Raw genomic sequence first — 7,667 nt, 5'->3', positions numbered from 1 at the left:
GATGTGGTGGGATCCTACTTCTATGACAAAAAATCATGACAGAAAAATGGGCTTTTCGTCCTGGGCGGGCCGGAGACTCAACTGCATGACATTCTTTGGGCCATCCATGATGGAAAAAACCATGCTAGAAGTGAGGGGGAGGAAAATTTCGGGGAGTTCCCGGTTATGGTGGGAGGTCGGGGGCCGAGCGATGCGCGTTTCTCTCGTACGTACGCGCGTGTGTGTGAGGCGTTGGCTCTAACTGAAACCAAGCGAGGCGTTGGGCTCTAACTGAACCCGAGCGATTGCACTGCAGGCTACGCGTTACTGAGCCCGAGCGATCGATCGATGGCTATTAACTGAACCCGATCGAGCGATTCCTTTGCTACTGCTGCTAACTGAAGCCGATCGATGCTGCCTCTGGGATGAACAGTGAGTGTTGGGGGGTGGGGGTTGGATGAACAGTGAGCGGTGGCGTTGCCTCTGGATGAACAAGACCCTATGGTATGGTGGAGGGCTAGATGAACATTAGACGGTGGAGGGGTGCCCGTGGAGGGGTGGTTGAACAGGACCCCGTGGTGTGGAGGGCTGGATGAACAGTAGATGGTGGAGGGGTGCCCGTGGAGGGGTGGTTGAACAGTAGCCGGTGGAGTAGCACGCGGTGGAGGCTGGATGAATAGGATCCCGTGGAGGCTGGAGGAGGTCGATGGTAGCCCGTGGAGGTTGGAGGAGGTCGACAGTGGAGATGAACAATATCCCGTGGAGTCCCGTTTTGTGGTACGCCACACCCCTCCCGATGAACAGGACCCCTGTTTCGACCGTAGGAGGCCTGTTTCATCCGTTTTGCGGTACGCCACACCCCTCCCGATCAACAGGACCCCCGTTTCGACCGTAGGAGGTCCGTTTCCTCCGTTTTGCGGTACGCCACACCCTTCCCGATCAACAGGACCCCCTTTTTGACCTTAGGAGGTCCGTTTCATCCGTTTTGCGGTACGCTAGACCACTCCCGATGAACAGGATCCCGTTTCGAACGTGGCCGGTAGAACACAAGGCCGTTTCCTCCGTTCTGCGATACGCCAGGCCTCGTTTCCATCGCCTGTTCTGTCCAAGCCCTCCCGATGAACACGACCACGCATTCTGTTTCGAGCCAGCCGGTTGTTTCCCACGCGTTCCGTTGCCTCCCGATGAACATGACGCATTCCGTTGCCTCCCCATGAACACGACGCATTCTGTTGCCTCCCCATGAACACGACGCATTCCATTGCCTCCCCATGAACACGACGATGACGTTGTTTCTCTGTTCTGACCAAGCCATCTCAACGAGCCCTCGCCGTACGTATGCACGAGTAGGCGTTCGAGACCCCGCCCGTATGTACACATACGTGGTCGTATTTTCTTTCTTGCACCCTGGCCGCTGTACGTACGTGTACATGCTACGTGCACGCCTCTACTATGACACGTCCGCGCCTCTACATCCACCAGGATATATATGTACGTACACGTTCATGACCAGAATGACAATGCTACGTACGCTTCGACCAGGTGGGTCCCGACTGTCAGGCACTTCCTTGCGTGCGAAGATGTAGCTGGTGGGTCCCAGCAGTAAGGGGGTGAATCGTTTTGTTTTTTTTTGCCCGGACGCACTTCCTTGCATGCGAAGGTGTAGCTAGTGGGTCCAAGGAGTCAGGGGGGAAACATTTTTTTCACGAAATACGGTGGCCCGTTCGGTGGGTCCCCGCTGTCAGGTGGAGGAATAATTATTTTGCGCGTAATAAGGAGGCACTTCCTTGCTGCGGCCGTGGACCCAGCTGTCAGCGTCTCCACGCACAATACACTTCCGATGTAAGTTGGTCGTTAACCACATTGACCACGCCGCGCCGAGAGCACCACATCAGTGGACGACGGCGAGGCCTAGGAAGGGGACGACACGGAGGCGGGGAAGACTCGGCAGTTGTTTCCCACACGGAGGGGAGTACGACTGTACGAGGGTTTACTGGTTTGTCTGCCGTCGCCGGAGAATAACAGCAGGTGTGGGTGAGTAGAGGGATGGCTAGGCCAGTGATGGGAGTACGGTGGGGCGGTGAGGCCTGCGCGGCAGCACAGTCGGCCGCGGGAAGGAGGGAGCAGGCAGTCCCGCCGGCGCTTGTTTGAGCGGCTGGAGCAGGAAGAGCAGAGATTGAAGAAGCACGACGGCTGTTGGATGGACATCCAACAGTCAGTGCTTGTGCGTCAACCTTTTTTTAGGAAAGCCTCAAATCTGTGGAAAACAACATACAACCCATCTGCCATTATTTCTAATAATTTACAGCCCATTTGCTAATTCTTAAGGTTTTTTTGGAGCCCATATTCTTTTTGTTAGCATTACAGCCCATATTGTGGCCACGGTTAAAAAATTATACGAAATTTTGCATATTTCGGTGCAGTACGAACTGTTTTTAATCCCGAAATTTCGACTCACATTCAAACTGATTTTAAAAATAAATGTATATCAATATAAAAGCCAACAAATTCTCCATGCATAAAAATTAATGTAATTTAAAATCTTGAAATGAAAAAAAAGATATTTGAAGCTAATTGCCGGTTTGATGTGTTTTAAAAATGTACAACCCATTTCTCATTACTGATGGGCCATTTTCTCGGCCAGCCGAATGAAAGCTCTCCTCGTCTTGAAAGATTTGCAGCCCAACAGGCCTCACAAAGTGACTTACTTGGCAAATCACAAAAAAACCGGGCTATGGCCGTGGACCCAGCTGTCAGCCTCTCCATGTACAGTACTCTTCCGATGGACGTCGTTCCTTGACCACGTTGACCACGCCGCGCGGAGAGCACCACGACGGTGGACGACGGCAAGGCCTAGGAAGGGGACGACGCGGAGCCGGTGAAGACGCGGCAGTGGAAGCTCGCGCGGAGAGGAGTACGAGGGTTCACTGGTTCGGCGGCGGTGTGGGGCTGCCGTCGCAGCAGGGCCTGGCCAGCGGTGGGAATAGTAGGGGCGGTGAGGCCTCTGCGGCAGCACAACCGGCCACGGGAGGCAGGAGCATGCGGCACGACCGGCGCTGCTTTGGGCGGCTGGAGCAAGAAGACCAGAGGTTGAAGAAGCACTACGGCCGTTGGATGGACATCGTACGGTCACTGGTGCTAGAATCGTTCATATTGACTAAGTTGACAAAGCCCTTCGTCCCCGTCAACTTAGTGGGCCCACAAGTCAGCCTCCCACCAAGGTGGGTCCCAGCTAGCCGGGGAGTATTCATTTTTTGTGCGTAATAAGGAGGCACTTCCAGTGGGTCCGAGCTGACAGCGGGGGGAACGTTTTTTTTCGTGAAATACGGTGGCCTGTCCGGTGGGTCCCAGCAGTCAGTGGGAAATGATTTTTTCACAAAATATAGGTGGACCATCTGGTGGGTCCCCGCTGTCAGGTGGAGGAGTAATTATTTTCCGCGTAATAAGGAGGCACTTCCTGGCGGCTGCCGTGGACCCAGCTGTCATCCTCTCCACGTACAGTACTCTTCCGATGGAAGTCGGTCTTTGACCACATTGACCATGCCGCGCCGAGAGCACAACGGCGATGGACGACAGCGAGGCCTAGGAAGGGGATGATGCGGAGCCGGGCAAGACTCGGCAGTGGATGCCCACGCGGAGAGGAGGGATGGCCTGGTCAGTGGTTCACTGGTTCGGCTGCAGTGTGAGGCTGCCGTCGCCGCAGAATAACAGGGGGTGTGGGTGAGTGGAGGGATGGCCTGGTCAGTGGTGGGAGTAGTATGGGGGCGGTGAGGCCTCTGTGGTAGCACAGCCGGCCACGGGAGGCAGGAGCAGGCGGCACGACCGACGCTGCTTTGGGCGGCTGGAGCAAGAAGACCAGAGGTTGAAGAAGCACTATGGCCGTTGGATGGACATCATACGGTCACTGGAGTATTGACTAAGTTGACAAAGCCCTCCATCCCCGTCAACTTAGTAGGCCCACAAGTCAGCCCAAAAATATGGTGGGTCCCAGCTAGCAGGGGGTATTCATTTTTTTGGGCGTAATATGGAGGCACTTCCTTGTGTGCGAAGATATAGCTGGTGGGTCCGACCTGTCAGCGGGTGGAATGTTTTTTCGTGAAATACAGAGGCCCTTCCTGTGGGTCCTAGCTGTCAGGTAGAGGAATCATTATTTTGCGCGTAATAAGGAGGCATTTCCTTGCGTGCGGCCGTGGACCCAGCTGTCAGCCTCTCCACGTACAGTCCACTTTCGATGGATGTCGTTCATTGACCACGTTGACCAGGCCGCTGATACGTCTCCAACGTATCTATAATTTTTGATTGCTCCATGCTATATTATCTACTGTTTTAGGCAATATTGGGCTTTATTATCCACTTTTATATTATTTTTGGGACTAACCTATTAACCGGAGGCCCAGCCCAGATTTGCTATTTTATGCCTATTTTAGTGTTTTGGAGAAAAGGAATATTAGACGGAGTCGAAACGGAACGAAATCAACTAGAGAAGTTATTTTTGGAATGAAAGCCACCCGATAGACTTGGACCCCACGTCAAGGAAGGAAGGAGGAGCTCACGAGGGTAGGGGGCGCGCCCCCTGCCTCGTGGGGCCCTCATGGCTCCCCTGACGTGCTTCTTCTGCCTATATAACTCCATATACCCTAAAACATCCAGAATGGAGATTAGATCAGGAGTTCCACCACCAGAAGCCTCCGTAGCTACGGAAAACCAATCTAGACCCGTTCCGGCACCCTGCCGGAGCGGGCAATCCTTCTCCGGTGGCCATCTTCATCATCCCGGCGCTCTCCATGACGAGGAGGGAGTAGTTCTCCCTCGGGGCTGAGGGTATGTACCAGTAGCTATGTGTTTGATCTTTCTCTCTCTCTCTCGTGTTCTTGAGGTGATACGATCTTGATGTATCGCGAGCTTTGCTATTATATTTGGATCCTATGATGTTTCTTGCCCCCTCAACTCTCTTGTAATGAATTGAGTTTCCCCTTTGGAGTTATCTTAACGGATTGGGTCTTTAAATATTTGAGAACACTTGATGTATGTCCTGCCGTGGATATCTGTGGTGACAATGGGATATCACATGATTCACTTGATGTATGTTTTGGTGATCAACTTGCGGGTTCCGCCCATGAACCTATGCATAGGGGTTGGCACACGTTTTTGTCGTGATTCTCTGGTAGAACTTTGGGGCACTCTTTGAGGTCCTTTGTGTTGGTTGAATAGATGAATATGAGATTGTGTGATGCATATCGTATAATCATGCCCACGGATACTTGAGGTGACATTGGAGTATCTAGGTGACATTATGGTTTTGGTTGATTTGTATCTTAAGGTGTTATTCTAGTACGAACTCTATGGCTGTTTGTGACACTTATTGGAATAGCCCAATGGATTGATTGGAAAGAATAACTTTGAGGTGGTTTCGTACCCTACCATAATCTCTTCGTTCGTTCTCCGCTATTAGTGAATTTGGAGTGACTCTTTGTTGCATGTTGAGGGATAGTTTTATGATCCAATTATGTTAGTATTGTTGAGGGAACTTACACTAGCAAAAGTATGAACCCTAGGCCTTGTTTCAAGCCATTGCAATACCGTTTACGCTCACTTTTATCACTTGCTACCTTGCTGTTTTCATTATTTCAGATTACAAATACCTTTATCTACTATCCATATACCACTTGTTTCACCATATCTTCGCCGAACAAGTGCACCTATACAATTTACCATTGTATTGGGTGTGTTGGGGACACAAGAGACTCTTTGTTATTTGGTTGCAGGGTTGCTTGAGAGAGACCATCTTCATCCTACGCCTCCTACGGATTGATAAACCTTAGGTCATCCACTTGAGGGAAATTTTCTACTGTCCTACAAACCTCTGCACTTGGAGGCCCAACAACGTCTACAAGAAGAAGGTTGTGTAGTAGAAATCAAGCTCTTTTCTGGCGCCGTTGCCGGGGAGGTTAGCGCTTGAAGGTATATCTTTAGATCTTGCAATCGAGTCTTTTAGTTTCTTGTTTTATCACTAGTTTAGTTTATAAAAGAAAATTACAAAAAATGGAATTGAGTTTGTCTCATACGCTTCACCTTTTTAATAACTTTCGCGAGTATGATGGAAAGGATAATTGTGCTCAAGTGTTAGAAGAATAAATCTATAAAATGTTTGGCACTAAATATTTGAATGATGAGCATGATTGTAATGTTGTTAGTATGAATTCCTTGAATATCCAAGATGCTAATGATATGCAAAGCCACAAGCTTGGGGAAGCTATGTTTGATGAAGATGATATTTTTTGTCCCCCAAGTTTTGATGAGCAAATTTATTATGATGAAAGCATGCCTCCTATTTATGATGATTATATTGATGAAAGTGGATTTGGAGAGGTCATGACTTTATTTTCTGATGAATCCACTATTCCGCAAGAGGTTCCAATTGATTATGAGAACAAAGTTGCTATCTATGATGATTATTGTGATGACTTGTATGCTATCTATCCTGATTTTAGTTTTCAATTGGATTATGCCTCACATGATAATTGCTTTGTTGAGTTTGCTCCCACTACTATTAATGAGAAGAATTTTGCTTGTGTGGAGAGTAGTAAATTTTCTATGCTTGTAGATCATGAAACGAATGCTTTAGGTGCTGGTTATATTGTTGAATTCAATCATGATGCTACTGAAAATTATTATGAGGGAGGAATATATGCTTGTAGGAATTGCAATAATATCAAATTTCCTCTCTATTTGCTTAAAATCTTGAAGTTATGCTTGTTTTGCCTTCCTATGCTAGTTGATTATTGTTCCCATAAGTTGTTTGCTCACAAAATCCCTATGCATAGGAAGTGGGTTAGACTTAAATGTGCTAGTCATATTATTCATGATGCTCTCTTTATGTTACAACTCTTATCCTTCATGTGAGCATCATTGAAATCATCATGCCTAGCTAGGGGCATTAAACGATAGCGCCTGTTGGGAGGCAACACAATTTTATTTTAGATCCTTGCTTTTTGTCCCTGTTTAATAATAAATAATACATCTAGCCTCTGTTTATATATGGTTTTATGTTTTAATTAGTGTTTGTGCCAAGTAGAACCTTTGGGAAGACTTGGGGAAAGTCTTTGCGATCATGCTGTAAAAAACAGAAATTTTAGTGCTCACGATAACTACTGCCATTTTTATTTGGAGAGTGATATTTAGTTAATTATTTTTGAAGATGATAAATAGATAAATTCCTCAGGTCCAGGAATTTATTTGAGAATTTTATTAGTTCCAGAAGTATACGTTTGATCCATATTACTACAGACTGTTCTGATTTTGACAGATTCTGTTTTTCGTGTGTTGTTTGCTTATTTTGATGAATCTATGAGTAGTATCGGAGGGTATGAACCATAGATAAGTTGGAATACAGTAGATATTACACCAATATGGATTAAGAATGAGTTAATTACAGTACATTGAAGTGGTGATTTATTTTCTTATACTAACGGAGCTTACGAGTTTTCTGTTAAGTTTTGTGTTGTGAAGTTTTCAAGTTTTTGGGTAAGGATTCGATGGACTATGGAATAAGGAGTGGCAAGAGCCTAAGCTTGGGGATGCCCAAGGCACCCCAAGGTAATATTCAAGGATATCCAAGAACCTAAGCTTGGAGCTATATTTTTATTCACCACATGATATGTGTTTTGCTTGGAGCGTCATTTTATTTT

The sequence above is a fragment of the Triticum urartu genome, chromosome 7 (genome assembly GCF_003073215.2).
Source record: "Triticum urartu cultivar G1812 chromosome 7, Tu2.1, whole genome shotgun sequence".
NCBI lineage: Eukaryota > Viridiplantae > Streptophyta > Magnoliopsida > Poales > Poaceae > Triticum > Triticum urartu.
Note: the sequence above shows the minus strand (reverse complement) of the source record.